Source organism: Coturnix japonica, chromosome 9, assembly GCF_054131305.1.
Source record: "Coturnix japonica strain WE chromosome 9, WE-NBRP24, whole genome shotgun sequence".
In the NCBI taxonomy this organism is placed as follows: domain Eukaryota; kingdom Metazoa; phylum Chordata; class Aves; order Galliformes; family Phasianidae; genus Coturnix; species Coturnix japonica.
In genome coordinates, this window is record NC_140671.1 from 9,608,381 (window position 1) to 9,626,673 (window position 18,293).

The 18,293-nt window shown below is 44.6% G+C and overlaps 1 protein-coding gene and 1 long non-coding RNA gene across 2 annotated transcripts in view; both read right to left on the reverse strand.

Annotated features, from left to right (window-relative positions):
* Positions 1-6,782, reverse strand: part of LOC116654130 (uncharacterized) — a 95,765-nt gene extending 88,983 nt beyond the window's left edge. Inside the window, exon 1 of the mRNA XM_085509518.1 lies at positions 5,641-6,782. The gene's annotated coding sequence lies outside the window, so the exon portion shown is untranslated. The remainder of the gene's footprint in view (positions 1-5,640) is intronic.
* A 2,201-nt stretch (positions 6,783-8,983) lies between these two features.
* On the reverse strand, positions 8,984-14,290 carry LOC107321094 (uncharacterized). The gene is made up of 2 exons (XR_001558457.3): positions 12,577-14,290; positions 8,984-11,271 (listed from the first exon to the last, which is right to left on the reverse strand). It is a non-coding gene; the product is annotated as an uncharacterized LOC107321094 (long non-coding RNA).
* Between the last annotated feature and the right edge of the window lie 4,003 nt (positions 14,291-18,293).

The following is an 18,293-nucleotide window of genomic DNA, read 5'->3' on the forward strand; positions in this document are numbered from 1 at the left end:
CCTTTCCAGGCTCTGTGTCTCACCATGCAGCCAGGATGGGTTGTGGAGGACCAGGGCAGATGTGCTCCTGCAGACAGCAGTCCTCCATAAAAGCTGCACAGCAGCAAGGAACACGAGTTTCAAAGGCCTTATGGACCAGTTTTGGGTTGTAGGATAGTAGAATGGTTCAAGTTGGAAGGGACGCTTCAATGTCTTCTGATCCCACTGCCTGCAGTGCACAGGGACACTGAGAGCTCCATCAGTGCTGAGTCCCATCCCCTGACCTTGGGTGTCTGCAGGGATGGGGTATCCACCACCACTATGGGTAACCTGTGCAGTGGTTCTCAGTACCCTCATTGTAAAAAACATTTTGCTTATACCCAGTCTAAAAGCCCACTCTTGTCATTAGGAAGCATTTCCCCTCCTCCTGTCACACAGGCCCTGCTAAAGAGTCTGTCCCTTTCTTTCTTATGGCCCCTCATCAGACACTGAAGGCCACTCTCAGCTCTCCCTGCAGCCCTCCCTTCCCTCTCAGGGAGGTGTTCCCTCCTTGCACCCATTCCAGAAGCATTGCTATCCCAGAAATAACGCCACCAAATAAAGGGACCTCTCAAGCACTCATGAGGTAAGGGATACCTTCAGTCCTTCAGTAGGAGTATGTCTCTTTAGGGTGCTCCTCTGCTTGGCACCAGTGTAGTGGCAGGAGCCCTCAGTGAGTGATGCATGGGGCTGAACCCAGGAACTATTGCAATTGAGCAGATCCCATTAGCGAGGCTTCTGTTCTGGCCCATGGCTGCTGAAGATTTTGTTTGGATTATTATATATATATTTAACATTTATAAGCAGTTCCTAGAAAGCAAATGACACAAGCTAATTACTCATGGCTTCTCCCAGGAGGTCTCTGAGTTAGAAAAGTTAATTAATTAAGGACGGCAGCAAACAAGCTAACACAAGGGGAACATATTGCCCTCCTTAGCTCTGACACTGCAGTTCCTCTGTTCAACCTGACTCTCCTGACATTGAGACCATGCAGCAGAGAAGGGACACCCAAGTAGAAAGTGACAAGAAAACCTGGAGTGGGGAATGGGGAAAGCACACAGTAAGGGGAGCTTGCTGATCCAGAGCATTCCTATTTTATACCAAGGAGGTATTATAAACCCTCCATACCCCAGCTGTATGGTGGCAGTCCCCAAACTCCCTGATTACAGCCATCCTGCTGCCTGGTTCATTACTGCTCATTTGCATTCTCAAAGCATATCATTTGATGACAACTCTTTTGGAGCAGAAACTCTCCGTTCATCAGAGACACGCACGGACTCCGCCGAGGCAGTCAGAGCTTTATGAATCTCCACATAATATTAAATTAACACGATGGTAATTTGTCAGCCTGGCATCTCTGTTTCTATCAGGACTGAGACAAGGGCAAGAAATGATGCTGAGCTTTTCCCCAGCCTAAAATCTTTGTGTCTGGTGCTAGAAGATCATGAGACACAGCACCTTAAAGAAGGTGTTTAGAGAATAATTGCTCACTCTCTAATGCTAATCCAATAGGCTCCTATGAAATCTGCAAGTACAAGGCACAAGAAGAAAGGGTTGAACTCCTGCACACTGTGTGTAGTTCAGCAGTAAAATCCTTGGTGTGGTAGACAGGAAACTAAAGCACAAGTGTCCAGCAAACCCAAACCTGGAAGCACTGAAAGCACTTCATTACAGAAGTCAGTTAGCTGCTAAGCATTCACTCAGCTGAACAAAAGGAAACTGGTCTGCATGCATTAGAAAGGCAGCACTGCATAACAGAGAAATGGGAGTAGGAGAGTTGGGCAAAGGGGCAGAGGATCAGTTTCTCCTTAAGATCTTGAGCCATGCAGCCATCCCGTAGCCCCAGGGTGGTCATTAGGAGCTGTAACATGGGTTTGATCAACACAAGGTGCTCTCTCCTTTCTGACTTTGATGGCTTTCAGCAATGACTGATGCAACACAGAGCTGCCCCTCCAGCTGTGCACATAGGGGCATTCCACACACCCTCCATGCTGTTCCCACCAGCCCCTGTAGAGCTGATGCTGTTGGGCTCTTGGCTTCCTGAGCAGTGATGCTCATGTCCATGGCCCTGCAGAACTGCCCCTTGGCACCTGCAGTCAGGAGCAGTTTCAGTGCTGGGAGATAAATCCTCTTCCATTTCTCCCAGCAATAACAGAGATGTCACCTCAGCTATTTAATTTAGGGTGAAACACAGAGATAATGTCTTGCTTTCTGTACAAATTAGCTTTCTTGCCCTGAAGTTCTGGTCAAATTCCAGTGAAGGTAATTACACTCAGTTCACCTAAATTCCCCTGAAGCCTGAGCTAAAGATATTATTAAGGAATAATTATTTCTTAATTTGCTTTGCACGGTGTCAAATAGCTGTCATGTGGTACTCCAAGGGTGGCTGCATTTCAGCCATGGTCACAAGGAAGCTGATGGCTCTGTAAATATGTCCCAGCCATTACCACAATGTAGCTCTCACCCAGCAGATTTGGAGGTAAAATTTAATCCATTGTGGCTGTAAACAACACATTCCGATGTGAAGCAGGTGTAACCTGTGCTGTCTGCTGAAAATATGAAGTAATAACTCTGAGAAAATGGTGAAAGCCTAACAATGCATCTAGCTATCTGTCAGTGCATAATGTCCCTACATCCTGCTGTTATTGGGGTTTGGGCTGCCTCCCTATCTGTCCCTCGACAGTTGCTGGAGCTTCCATCAGCACAGGCAGCAGAGCCCACATCACCATTTATCTCATCCTAAAGCACGTGTTCCAAATAGGTTGAACCAACAGCAACCAAGGGTGCCTCTTTCTGTCTAGATAATACAGAGGAAGCCCACAAAGAATCATACAGAGGCATCTAAAATTAAGAGGAGAAAACCCCCTGGTGAATATCTTGCTGTGTACCTGAGCATCCTCATTGATCACTGCCTTAGTTTACACCAGAATCCAACAAAAAAAGGCATGGATGCTAACCCTGTCTAGGGAATGTCACCCATTTACTTCCTTCCAGCCTGAACACTGACCCCTGGACATAAGTCACCTGGTCTCTGCTTCTATCTAACTGCCAATTTTGGTGCTCCAAACCCTGGGACAGTCCTTTACAATCCTTTACCATGTATCTGAGCATCCTCACAGCCATTTGGGATCAACAAAGGCAACAGAGACATTTTTCTGCCCTTAACTCCTTCGGAGATAACACATTCAGAATGATAATCTCTTGCAGGAGCTTTTCATTCCTATAATGTATCACATTCAGCAAAAAAAGCAATTCTACCCAAGGAACAAGCTACAGAGTGTATTTCTTCTCTCAACCTAATCTCTCCGAGAGCTGAAAAGGCCAGCAGCTCTCGTGGCTGTGGTGGACAGAGAAGAGTTCAATTTGCTGCCTGGAACACATCCTCGCATAAACCAGGCTGTGATGTATATGTGGACTCCAGTGAGACAAGGACAAAAGCTATTAGGAAAATGTGTTGAAACTTCCTGAGAAAGTGCTGCTTTTATTACATGGAGAGCTTAAATCACAGGTCCTCTGTGAACCCAAACATCTGCTTTTCCTCCCATATCTGCACTGTCCAGGGTTTATGGACCTTCTGGACTACTGCCACTGTCCCTAAATATGCCAAAAACAACAGTCCAGTTGCCACTTAAGGTCACAGAGTCATAGAATCATTAAGGTTGGAAAAGACCTCTAAGATCATCAAGTCCCACCTATCACAGTATTGCCCAATGACCACATTCCTCAGTGCCACATCTCCACAGTTCTAGAACACCCTCAGGGCTGGTGACCCCACCACTCCCTGGGCAGCCTGTGCCACTGCATCACTGCTCTTTTGGAGAATAAATGTTTCCCAATATCCAACCTGAACTTCTTCTCTTGCTACTTGAGGCAATCACCTCTTGTCCTATGGCTGTTACATGGGAGCAGACCAGTCTCCACCTCATCACAGTCTCCTTTCAGGAGCTGAAGGGAGCAATGAGGTCCCCTCTGAGACTCCCCTTAACCAGACTGAGCCATCCCAGCCCCCTCATCTGCTCCCCATAAGACACATGCTCCAGACCCTTCACAGCTTTGTTCCCTATCTCTAGGCACTCTCCAAGAACTCAGTGTCTTTCCAGCTTCACAGTTAAAACAAGAGCAGAAAAGTCCAGCAAAATATACCTGAGTACATTAGAAAACCATCAAACAGTGTGAGACTGGCACAGTGCAGCTCAAAGAAGAGACTGCTGTATAGACCCACACCAGGATTCAGAGCAGTGAATGCTCAGGAGAAGACAAAACCTTTTGTCCCAAGAGCAGAAAGGTTCTCCCCCCTCTCCCAGCTGGGTGTTTTCACACTGTGTAAGACCCAGAGGTGTGTTCACCGGGGTTTGGAACTGGATACACATCCTAAGCCCTTCTTGTGGAACCACCCCACAGTACCACCCACATGGCAGCCACAATCACGATGACCTCTTGTCTCTCGTTTTAAAGGCTAATTAATCCTTCCTAGTTTTCATTTGTTTGGGGAGGTAATTGCTCATTCTCTCTTGCAAGGGAAGATCCCTATCCCATTTGCTACAGGAGACATAGTGAGGCCATTCCAACAAGTCAGCACCACTGCTGATTAAACCTTGCTCTCGGCTGGACTTCAGCTGTGGAGGCCTCATCTTTTAACAAAACTAATCACAAAGTTAAGGAGAAAAGAGCTTTTTGTGTTGCCAAAGACCACGCTCCCCGTGACTCACACTGCAAAGCATAGATAGAGCCTTATGTCCTGACAGATGTGCTGTTATCACTGGCCTTTGCTTCTGCACTTGTCAATCAGGCAGGGAAAAGTCATACAAAAAGTCTCCTGGACACATCCACCGAGACAAAGCGGCAAATATTCAGCCTATCTGGACACTCTGACATTTTATTGTAAAGACTTAGTGAGTCTAATAAGCAGGATAGGGCACTGAAACGCTGAACGTGATTATCACTTGGACAGGGCTCTTTGGGATGGAGTTTGGGATGAAGTATGCTGAACACTAGGAAATCACATCTACGTTGCACCTTGAAAGCCAAATGTTTGCTATCTTACTTATAGGGCACTCTCCAAAAATTATTCCATTTCCTGTTGAGACAAAATGACATTTGGAATGTGTGCTTACAGGATTTTAACCTACAGCTGTCATAACACTACATAGTCAATCTTTCCTCTGTGTAAGTATTTTCTTAATCCATAAACTCTTCATAGTTAAACATCATCTGGAGGGCAAACACAGTGACTAAGAGCTGCGCTCAGTCACAGCAAGATTTTCATATCCCATGTGAATAGTGACTGCAGCAAGACAAAGCATGGCCCTATAAAGGGAGCAGATTTTTGTTTTCCCCATTGAGAAGTTCCCCCATGGATCACAAAATTCAGCCATGATTTCCGCATGCGTTACCGGAGTTTATACAGAGGTAAGTTCTCAATATCTTGAGATGGATAATTAGAGACAAGTCACTATACAAATGAAAGCACAAATGCTAAAAAGATGACACTAGGATTCCATAAAATATAATTGGAAATAATTATCTGTATAATTACTCCCTCATGGAACTTGTATACAGTTAGAATAATACAAATATAGTTGGAAATAGATAGCCAAAAGGTATCTAACAAAAAGGACTCACCAACTCCAAGGCCTTCAGTCAAGATAGATGCTCACTGATATCAAGGCTCACCACAAGAACTCCACAAAGAAGCAGTCTCCAGAAAGCAACGTTACTTCAGAGGTGGTCAACACTTAAATGGGATCTAGGAGAGGTTGGGGTCAATCTTCACCCCTCCCGGGAGCACAGCTGAATTACCTTCACCTGTGCTCCCACAGCTGACACATCACTTGCCTCAGATGGTTAATCAGAGGTTCAGGCTGTGATCAACAGTTTCCCTTACAAACTTGCAAGAGCAAATCTCCTGAACCTTTTGCCCAAGGAAGATGAAAATACTGGAAAAGACCAAATAACTGCTGCAGAAACAGGCGTGCATTGCAGCATTATCAGTGATCATAAACATGGACTTTTTGATTGGGATAACAAACAAAGCACTGCTGTTTGTCTGGCTTCACCTCCTGATTAAATGGCAAATCTTGGCAGGGCAAAAAGGTGTGTGTACCATCAACAGCACATGGCCTCTCCTTCATCTGAGGAAAGCCATTAATATAGACAAGGTGTGTTTTTCTTTACTGTTGATGCTTCAAGCTGTGCAAATGAACAACATATGTTTTTATGTATTACTACTTTGTTATTGTCTACTTGATTATTATCAGTATAAGAAAGAGCCTACAGTGTTTATTTCAGAATGCAAGGAAAAAATCAAACATTTTGATGTTTTAACTACTTATCTTCATTATTAGATTCTATGCTGATATTAGTTTTGGTAGATACCATTCAGTACAAATGAACAGGAAATGAGAATGGATGTGTGCCCTCTACTAAATACCAGCATACACACAGCAAAAGAAATAGTAGCATGCCATAGATATGTCATTGCTAAACAATTTCAATCACTCTTAATTTATGAGAAGTCTTTCAGCACTACAGGTATCCTTCATTTTTTGCAGCCCTAAGCAGACAGAAATATTGAGGTTTATCCCCACAAGATGTTTTCCTCTCCGCTGTGCAACGAAAAGGATCTTTCTGCTTTCCAGTTATTAGAGGTTACTTCTGTGCATTGAGGAAAGGCTTTCCAGATTGCATTTTTTAAAGTTATTAAACAGCAATAAAGCCAGTGATGCAGAGAACCTCTTTATAATAAAGCAATACATACATGTATATTTACTCATTTCCTGAGACACTAAAAGCCTTTCTTTTTACGACACAGCTAATTAAAATAGTCTCATCCTGTGCTCTGTTTATGAAGTATTACAGATATCAAACTGTGAGTTAAAGATGAAGTAATGGTGACAGATTGTTCGGCCACAAGTAAGGCTCTTATTAAAAACACTGGCAAAGTGGAAGGGAAGCACGGGAGTTTCAGTACAGTGCATATAGCTATCTCCCTTCCCTTGCCTTGCCTTCTATTGCCTTGCCTTCCCTTGCCTTCTATTGCCTTGCCTTCCCTTGCCTTCTTCCTCTCCTCCCAACCCTCCTCTCTCTTCCTCTCTTCTCTTCTCCCCTCATTTTCTTTTTCAGGGGTATTTCAGATGCTTTTAAGTTCATTTGCCTACTTATACGAGGACTGTTATGGACATAAAACTCCATACAGTATGTGTACACAAACAATCCAGAAGCCTAATATGTGAGAAAGCTGAATTTCAAGCTTCAGTTTCTTCTAAATTCTTACATCAGGGATGTATGCTGCTCAAATATCAATGGAAAAGAATATTTTCCTTGAATAACTAAATACGAACAGACTGCAGAGATCTATGAAATACTGAATTTGTTAGGCCTAGCCTGCAAATTACAGTTAATCCTATCTGTACATGTAAAGAGTGTTTTACAATTCATTAAGAGTAGTCCCGATGCCCTAGAATGCACTAAAGGTGATTAATGTGTATCGCTTTAAATAATACAACAGACTTTACAAAAGTGGAATTATTTATGAGAGCAGCAGTAACATCCAGCAGAAATAAAAACAAATGAATGACTGAGGAAAAGAGTGTTTTTCTAAACATTACTTAAGACAGAGCATCATTTCCTGTCTCCCAGTTGGCGGTGCCTCATCTTTAGAGAAAATAAGAATTGCAGTAATTGGAGGCATCCCTGGGAATCACCTCGCCCAGCTCCTTGCTCCAGTTGGCCACCCTGCACCATGGCCAGCCAGGCTTTGATCTCCTCTTACGATGGAGGCTTCCCAACCTCTCTGGATAACTGATGCCATTCCAAGTCATTGGCTGACCTTCAGCTCCCATCAGTGGATGTGCAGGAGGTCCTGCAGCCCCAGCGGATGCTGCCCCTGAGCACCTTCTAAACGTGGGAATGTCGACTCCTCCTGGCAATGATTTCAAATCCAGTTTGAGGTCTGGAGGCATCATTAACTAAAACCCCAATGGGATGCAGTAAGCAGTGAGAGCTCGCCTCTCCTGTCCCCAGCACACCACTGTCCCCACCCCAGTTAGCAGTGTTTGGCCACACTCAGCCCCATGGCATTTTGTTGCCCTGCCAGGCTGCAGCAGCACAGTCAGCATTTATCACCGATGTGGCCACCCCTGGCAGCTGTTAGATGAAAATGGAAAAAAGAGCCCTCTGTCACCCCCCAGGGACCCATCAAGACAGAAACTCCAAGCATCCATTGCGAAGATGGACAGTTTTAATCCCATACAAGAGCCCACAGACACTTACCCTGACTGTAGGGCATACGGCAGTGCTTACTTTGCTGGCACATGCCTGCTCTCACCTCCTGATATTTGTATTATTTTGCTGACAGTTTTTCTTTCTGGCTGTCTTATGAGCCAGACTTTTCATTTTGGTTAAAGCCCAGCAAGCATCAAGCAAGGCCAGGGATAGAGGAGGTCAAGGGAAGAGGCAGGAGGTGGAGGTTGCAGCCAGCTTGCTGTAAGCTTTCCCTAGACCCAGCTCCTGCCATTACCACATGATGGATTTGTTCTCAGCTCCTTACATAGTCCCTTGTACAGCAAAAGCATTGAGAGAGCAATGACACCCAAGTCTGGGCTGGGGGTCCAGTGTCCTCCAGTGATGCTGTAGCAAAACACATAACCGTGCAATGAGAATCTTACAAAGTGCAAAAACTGACCTCCTAGACAGGAAAACGTTCTGTATCTGACAGCTGTGATGGAACTGAGTGGATATTTCCAACACTGAGGGTACACAGGAGACAGCATGGTTCAGAAAGCCTGAAAGGAACGATGCATTGTCCGTGATGGAGAGGCAGGAAACTAAACACTCACTCCAGATGCTCAGGGTTGGCTGACCTGACTGTTCTGCTCTGTCCACAGACCTGTCAGTAATCAGCTTCCCTCCCCCTACACTGCTCAAACAGCTCATTTCTTTCCAGCAGAGCTGTTTGTTTGGAAATGTGCCACTGACAAACTTGTTTTTCCTCTTCTGTTTCTTATTGTGACACAGCATCACAGTCATTAGCACTTCACATTTAGTGACAACATTTTTCCTTTGGAGGCTGTTATTATACAAGATTATGAGGCAGGAACTATCAGAGTGCTTCTCAGGGGGGAACTGGTTATTGTGTCCAACAAAACTTACGTGGATGTCGAAGCATACTTCAGAAAACCACCGGCAGCCATTAGGATCAAAACCAAGCTCTTGTCGTGTATTGCCATCTAAACTGGCTCTGAACTCCACACGCTGGACACAGCATGGAGGAAAGGAAGCACTCTGGGGTCTCCCCTGCAGCCCTGAGGGATTGCAGGTGAGATGGGATGAGTTAGAAAAGGCAACGAGGTGAGCTGTTCTTGCCCCGGCCTTCATTTTATCAAATTACTGAGCACCTGCTATTGAACAGAAACAACAGTTTCTACTCCTGGATGTGTGTAGGGAGCAATGCTGGGTGAGTAATCGATTTTTCAGTTCAACTACCAAGTTAAAAAGTGGGAAAAAGAAATCAATTTGATCCAAATTCAAGCAGATTTTTTGTTAAGTTTTCTTGCTGGAAGAAAAAGGAAGGAAGAAAAACGGAACAGTTCCACGTCAGTGATTAAAACCAAATATTTTCATTCCATTTTGAGCAAAAATGGGAATGTCTGCAGCACCTTCAGCTTGGAAAGCAAAATTACAGCATCTCAACACCTATCGGATGCTTAAATTCAGCATCAGTGTAGAATGAACCATGGACCAGATGGCCATTAAGGGTTCCTTCCAACTCAAACAATTCTATAATTTTCTATGATTCTATACCCCTCTTCTACTTTACCCGCTGGAATGAAGAAGGCAGGCAGCCATCCCTCCACCACCACAGCAGGGTGATCCTCAGCCTCCAATTAAGTGGTAATTGATGGGGAGCAAGTAGCTTATCTTCTTGAGACTGTGGATTTGTTGATTTTCAACAGAAGGGACATTTTACAACACAGTTACTTTGAAATGCAGATTAGAGCCAAGCATTTCAGGTTGGTTCCTTGCTGAGCAGCCACTGAGCCTCCTGAAGGCATCCACCAGATCTCACTGCCATTTCCATTTACAAACTTGCCCAATGACCAAAGTTGTTATTATGAAGTTTTAATTCTACTTCACCCAGATGGAATTGCTGGATGAAATAGGAGGTGTCTCCCAGGAAACGCAGCTGCACAGCAGCCCCAGCATGGCAGATCCCTACAGCTTGGCAGCCTGAAGATCTTTAGGGATGGGTAAATCAATCCCCATCGTGGCAAAGGAAACAAAAACTGCTGTGGCAGCTCAGGGGACGGATAACACAGCAGGGCCATGAAAAAATGCATGAAATGGTGGGCTCCCTTCATTCTGCACAGAGTAAGGCAGAGGAAAGCAGGGAGACCTGATCTTGGGAGGGGCTGAGATGCTTCAGAACTCCCCTCACCACCTTGAGATGTTCCTGAATGCTGCAGCAATCACACAGCTGCTGCATTGAGTGAGGGGCTGCTCTCTGCCTTTGCAGCTGCTGTTGGGAGAGCAGACGCGGCTTCCCAAGCTGCCAGCCTATCACCTCTCATCAGCACAAAGTATGTTTTGATAAAGAAATGAAACACACAAGCTGAGGATAATTGCAGGTTGCAGATAGCGATAATAGCTGCAATTTGGATTGTGGAGGCAATAAACCCAGGCTCAGTCACTGGCTGCTTTGTTTGGGAAAAGAGCCCCCACCGCAAATGTTGAAAATGAAATTTATGAAAAATATATCTTTCAGGAAAAAGAAATTAGCGTAGATCTGTTGCTGTGGTTGCAGGAGATTGGGAGCTTTAACTTTCTGCAGGCTAAGCCAAGAAGTTTGCATTGGGAGGCAGCCAGCACAGGTGGGACAAACAGCTGCCTGAGGTGTGAGTCTACCATTACCAGTCATTGGCCACACTGGACCAACCATGAGTTTTTAGGTCATTAACAGTGGGCTGGGATAAATATGACTCCTGTTTGATTGACATCAGGTCATCAAAAAAACACATGGCTCCAACCAAGGTCTCCCTGTTCATGCCACTGGGCTGTAAAACACTCCTAATTGAACCTGCTGCTGACAGCCGACTCGTATCGTGCTGCTCCAGTTTACAGCATGTGCTCAGCAGTTCTAACAGCAAGCAGAAGATAAGGAAAATCCCATCTCATTTTCTTTCTTCTTGTCTTCCTTTATTCTCCTTCTGTGGCAGTCTGGAAGTTTTCTGTTGGTATCTGTCTGGCTTTAAGCACCTCAGGTACAGCGAGAAAGGGAAAAAAAAAATAAAGGAAGATGAAAAAGAGAAGATGCAATTAATAAACTGAGATTCAGAGTGAATGAGACTACGTTTCGTGTTTGACCGAATTCAACTAGCGCTCTATGCATGCAGTAATAGAGGAAATTGGAAATGCACCGCTGTTCCATTTAGACACTTTCCAAATGAAAACGCTGTGCTACGGAGATGCAGGAGCACTTTAATTTTGTGTTGGTTTTTCTTTTCCTTTTAAATTAAATTGCGTCTTTTCAATGTGAAAGTGGCCAGCATCAAGCGAGAAAGATGCACATAAACCAGGCAAACAGCCCCAAAATAAAGCACCAGTATTTATCTGCCTAATGAAAACATTCCAGGCTGACCCTAAATGATTTGTTTTTCTTCTTTCCCCCCCATATGATGTGTAAGAACAACAAAACAAATCCTTCCCCAGCAAACTCAGGAGGATTTTTAGGCTGGGTCACTGACACAATAACTCCATTATTTTCCCATATCATCTCTGAACACGTGAAGTTTCAATCATCTCCATCCTAGAACTTCTTCCTCTGTAAAATTGATCTCTAGGGAAAGCTTCCCTGGCAGTCAGCTTAACTATCCCTTCCTCTCATTTTCATCCCATTACTCCTAGCCAATTATTTGTTAGACTTATTGTGATGAGCAATGGGTATTTGTGACCTTTCTTACTCTGAGCTGTGTATTATGGGATGGGAACACGGTGAGGAAACCTCTTACTGCTGATGGCTTCGGTAATTGTTCTACCTTTAAATATATCTTCAACAAAATATCCCAGCCATTGTGGTGGTGAGATTACAGCCTTAGTGAAATGGGAGCTGCACAATGAATGTGGCTCTCTCTAGAGGTAGAAGGAACAAAAGTTTGCCTGGAGAGGTGATGGAATCACCATCCCTGGAGGCTTTCCAGAACCATGGAGATGTGGCACTGAGGGATTTGGTCAGTGGGCTTGGTGGGGTGGACTGGGGTTAGATGCAGTGATCTTAGGGTTCTCTTCCAATTTAATGATACTGTGAGTCTGACACTATGAAAAGAGAAGTAAAACTGAAACACCCACAAGTTGCTATAGAATCCTTGTGATGTTAATAATAATATTAAGTCTTTAGCACCGGAGGAGCAATACAAAGAGCTAGTAAATATTTGTCTTGTGTGACACTTGGTGTAGCAATTGAAAAGAACAGGAAAACGGGGCAGGCATTACAACAAAGGCATGACGACAAAAGGACTGGCACAACAGAGAGGTGTTATAAAGGAAGGGAAGAAGATTGCTCACCTGTATCAGAAGGGTCCAGAGGAGAGCTTCACCAAAGAGGGATCTCCAGGAAGAAATCCTTCTGCAGTGGCAGTCAGCCCTTAAATGAGGTCTAAGAGGTGCAGCCTTCCCACCCCTTCCTATCACACAGCTGATCTGCCTTCACCTGTGCTCCCAGGGCTGACCTGGTCTTTTCCCCACGTGCTCCATCAGTGCTTCAGGCTGGGACTCAACTGTTCCCATACACTTGGACACAACAGCCCTGACTTCAGTTGACCCACAGAGTACTGGGCACTTCAGTTCACACACCTCTAAGTTCTGGAATGTGCTGCTCTCCCTTTAAACACTCTCACCATTTCTCACCACCTTGGTCAAGAGATTTCTGACACTGGCTGACACTGACAAGCCTGTGCCATCCATAGGATTTTCCAGCTGAGATTGTTCCTTTCCAGAGGAGACAGAAAGACATTTGGGCTGATGAGTCTGGCTGATACGTGCTCTGTTCAGTGGCCACTGAGCACTTCCCCAAGCTTTATTGTGGATTTAGACAGCGAGCTCTGCAGGGAGCAACATAAATGCAATTTGTGACTGACTCAACAGTAGAGATGAGAGGTTTGGCAGCTCTCAGAAAGTTTCCAATGTCAAAATATTGCAGACTATTTTTGTCATTCTCACCTTACTAATTCCACCAAGCCGTCCAAGCTTGGCACACATCACAGTGTCTCATTTGGCTCAAAGCCGCTCCATTTTCAAACCAAACCATGTACTCTTCCTCCTGCAGAACGAATATTCAATAGCAGAAGGGCAGAGCTGTCATGCAAATGTAGTTGCTCAGCTCTAAATTGTGATCCCCTAAAACAGAGTATACAGGTGATTGACCCAGTTTGCAGGTGAAGTATTGCAACATCTGTATTCACACCAACACTCACCACAAACTCCCAACATGATTAACTTTCATTGGTAAATCTGACAGAGACGCTTAAATTAGGAGCTAGATAGATCTAGAAGCCCATGTTTGAAATTGTGCAGTTCTTTGAGACCCTTTTTCAACCGCTGTGCAGCCCTGGAAGCATTGCTCCAGCATTCAGTGTGCAGCCCCACTGATGTGGCTTCCAGGATGGGTCTGGACCCACCTTCACAGGGGCAACTCATCAATGCTGATGCTGCCCAGTGCAGTCCTCTACATCTTCCCTTGACTGTGGCAGCCACATAGGACTGCAAGGTAGACTGGGGCTTTTTTGCTTTGTTTTTGTGCTCTGGATTCAGGATTCAGATGGATGATTCCCAAGGAAGGATCCCACCTTTGGCCATAAGAGAGGACTGCTCATCCCTGCCTTCAAAGAGATGCCCCATGGGGGTGATCCTGGCATGCCTATCACCACTGCTCTACCAACTATGACCATTCCTTTCCAACACAAATACAACACACAACAGCATGCATGATTTTTCCAGCTCAGTCCTTGCGTAGAGCTTTATACAGGGCTGTCCTCCACTATCTGTGCTGCAGAACTTAACTGTTAATATTCATGGCTTCAGAGGAGACTGATACCTGGCAAAACTCCAGAGAAAGCTCCTTTGGTAGCTCCAAAGGCAAACTTGTGCTGATGCTTGTCTACAGCCTGGAATTTAAATTCCTACATCCACGTGAGAAATCAGAACCCATTGCAGTCCTAAACTGATGTTTTCCCTGCTTGCACTCAAGTTCAAGCTCTCAGACAAGAGATTCTTTTCACAGTTGTTGACAAATCACTTCTGACCTACAGAAGAAATTGCATGGGATGCGGTGCCACCTCTTGGTCACCCAGCACCTCTTATCTGTGGATTCTGTGGACATTTGTGACAGGGAGCAACTGCTTCCTTCCATACTACAAAGCCCAACAAGAAATAAATATCTTCCCTCTGAAGCTTGGACTTTATCTGGCCGAAGGTATTTGCAAGGTCTGCGGTAACAAAGTACAGCAGGAGGGAGGACAAGTGTATGAATTCCATGCAGATGCTATCATTTATTGTTAATGCCATGACCCACTGCTAACACAGAGTGTTGTTATCATTCATAAACTGTGCTGGATAGGTACAGATGCATCCAGAATACAAACAAATCCACAAGACAAAGCCAGCCTAAGAAGACAGCAAACAAGCAGTAACAAAAGGGAGCAAAGTATTCATCTTCTTTATAAACTGCATTTATTCTTTGTCTTCCCCTGAAAAACACTGAAGAAACAGGATGATGAAAGAGAGCACAGGAGTTTATCAACAAAGAAGTTCTGGCAAGAAACCAAGTCGCTTTTGGAGCTTCTTGTACTAAACAAGAAACCATCAGTGCTAAGGTACAGCCATAAATGATTTTCACAATGGACTGACCCAAACACTGAAATTATTCTGCAGGGAGCAGCTCTTCACAGGCTGATTGGACTCATTCAGTCTCGAGCACCGAGGATACACGGGGGGCTAGTTTCATTTATTGGGTTTAGAAGAAATATTTACAAATCTAAAACCATAAATCTGAGGTTTTGCTGCCTTAGCTAAAGAGCAGAAATGTAGCTAAGACTGATGCCAGCCAGGACTTTGCCTTCATCCTTGAGCTCTGTTGATTGATGGAGTTACATCCAGATCATTAAAAAACATACATTAAAAGAAGGCTCCTGACCTCCAAGGAGAACAGCCCTGAATGATTAAATGCTAAAAAAAGCCAACCAAGACCAACAAACAAAACACAACAAAAACCAACCACCAGAATTCAGCAACAAAAATAGGAAATAAATGCACAGCAGCATAATATTGTGTAAACCGAAGGTCACTACATCTGGCCAACTGGTAATGAAGATGCTGATAGGTTCCATCATGAGTAATGTAGATGCTGAAGAAGGCTAGTCACTTCATCACTATTTCTTACTGGTTATAGCAAAGACCCCAGGGACATCTGGCAGCCAGTGGTGAGGCTGGAGGGAAGTTGCTCACACAGTTGACATGCTCTGCTTTGCACCAGGGCTGTGGTTGGAGGGTATGGCCATTGGGAAAGTGACCAGATACTGAAGGGCTTCCTCTAAACTAAAGGCTATCTAGATCAGGACAGGGCATTCATTGGTTAGCAAACTCTCTAAAATTCACTCTCACAAATGTCAGTGAAACTTGGGTTATGGCTTCAGCTGTTGGGTCACCAAAGGGAGCTCAAGAGGCTTCTAGGCCAACTTCTTGCTCCAAAGCTATGAGATGAGATGAGGTTGCTTAGGGCTTCATCCAATCTTGTCCTAAAAACTGCAAGGGTTTCATCCAATCTTGTCCTAAAAACCTCCCCGGTCAACCGCTTCCAATACTCAACTGTAGAAAGGTGAAGGGGACAGGCTAAAACATCCTTGTGTGAAGGGGGTCAAGAAGAAGAGGCAGAGCTGATTTCAGCTGTCTCTTGACACCTCTGTTCTGAGTAAGTCATCCCAATTCTCACATTGCCATCTGAGAAGTGACATAACCTAGAGGTTTTCAAGGAAAGGGTAGATGTGGCACTGCAGGCCTGGTTAGTGGTCATGGTGGGGATAGGTTGATGGCTGAACTTGATCTTAGTGGTCTTTTCCAATCCTCATGATCCTATTATTCTGTGTTTAGAACATTAATCAATCCACCCCAAAGAGAACTTATAGTACAGCTTAGATCAATGGCTCTCTTGACTTCTTTCTCTCTAGTGACTCTAGGAAGATCATGTGCTACTCATGCAGAAGAAAACACCTCCAACAAGATGTATAAACCTAGGGAAGATGCTTCCTGCCCCGTCTTCCTCCTTCTCACCATCCTTCAAACACACTTCTCTTCACTTTGTCCCTTCCTGTCAAAAAAAGCTGGTCCTGAAATGCCAACTCAACCACCAATTTAGCATCTTCCTTCGTGATGCAAAATCCAGTGCATTAAGCCACAGGTCTCACAGGCCTCACCTGTGAGCTGCAGGTGAGTTTGGGAAGCCAGTTCATTTTCTTGCATATGCAAGACACTGTTGGCATCCAAATCAAAGCAGCATGGATCAGTCCAGCTTGCTCAGGGTATGACATCCAGCATCCTTCCATAGCACTCCAAGTACACATGCGAAGCCAATGCAGGGTGAGATCACTATACGCAATAAAATACAATTTGTTGTGTAATTACAGCAAAGCATAGTTGCTTGTATACTTTAAAGGGCTCATTAATTTGAACTAGTCTCTTGTTTAGCTGTTACTTTTATGCAGCCTCACTCATCACAGAGCCAGACCCCAGCGCACCCCATTTAACACTGCACCAGCTGCCAAGCATCGCTCCTCCCAGCTCATGGGGACCAGCTGGCAAGGCAGCAACTGGAGATTAGGGCAGAACACGAGGTGTGAGCCAGTTGCTAATGTCACTTCTCTGTTTTGGCTCCTGCAAGGACAGATCAATCTAAGTAGCTTTGGGAGCAGTAAACTCGGTTTGTAAATGCAACTGCTCTGCTGACACCCTTTCTGCATTGTGCACCGAAGCTATCAAACAGGTGAGAAACACAAATAGAAAACTCGTTTGATGTAACCCTCTTTCTTTCCCAGCTCATCTGTAGGAGGGGTTGTCTGGGCACAGAGAAATTAGCATTGTTAGTTTGATGCATGTCAGGGTATAGATATGCATTTGAGAAATGCAACACAATTAATTAGCCTCAGAAAAAAAAAAAAAAAAAAAAAAAAGAAGAAAAAGCATTTGAAGTGTTTATTGCAGGATCAAGCTCCTGGTTTTATAAGCAGATGGGGAAATAAAGTGCTAGGAATGACATGGAGAAAACAGCTGCACTGGGACCAGAAGCCTAATTCATAATTCAGCAGACTAATCAGCGAACATCTTCTGCAGTTCCTCAGCTGTAATGGAAGAACGTGAGGAGGCAAACGATTAGGCTGCTTTAGTTCTTAAAGAGCTTGCTACCAATTAGCTTCCCTTCTCTGCTGCCTGCGTAGAGAACTAACGATGTGGCCCATGTTATTGAAGAGACAGAGAAAAGTAGGTCAGCCTAAAATAATTGTCTTAACGATAAACACACTGAGGCACAATTTCAATACGGCTCGCTGAGAATTAATTAGAAGAATAAAGACCTGTTCACACCCACTTTTCTGATCACTCGGATTCTCCTGCATGAAGAGAAGGGGCTGATGTTTGCTGCTGATGCTGTCGGGGCTGGGGTTGCCTTTTCCTAATGACTGCAGAGCCATTCGTGGTAGGGGATCATCTCTGTACAAATCTGTGTTCAGGCTGTGGTTTTGCATCCTGACTGCACTGTGCCCATTGCGGGCACCTGGAAATGGCAGCACTTCATTATAGGGGATGGCGTTGTGGCACCTGACTGTCCATGCTGATGGAAGGGGAGACAGCCAGCCATTAGATGCCTATGGTGGGGTAAATAGTAGGGAGCTGAGTGCTCAAGGGGAAAATGAGCCCTAGAATAGAATCATAGAACCACTGAAGTTGTAAAAGATCTTGAAGACCATCCAGTCCAATCATCATTCCTTCCCCATCATGCCCACTAACCATGTCCCAAGCGTGGATTTGTCCCTCGATCCCCCACCCTGTTATATATAACCCACACACCATGTTCTTCTATGGAGGGGAAGCCAGACCTTCTCAAGGAATCACGTTCTTAAAGCCTTCTCAGAGCACAAACCTCTGATTAAAAGGAAAGAAAGTCATTTTCCATGTCTCCCTTCAAGAACTGTATTACTGAGTCTTTCAATAATTACTGAGCTAATCTGAGCTAATCT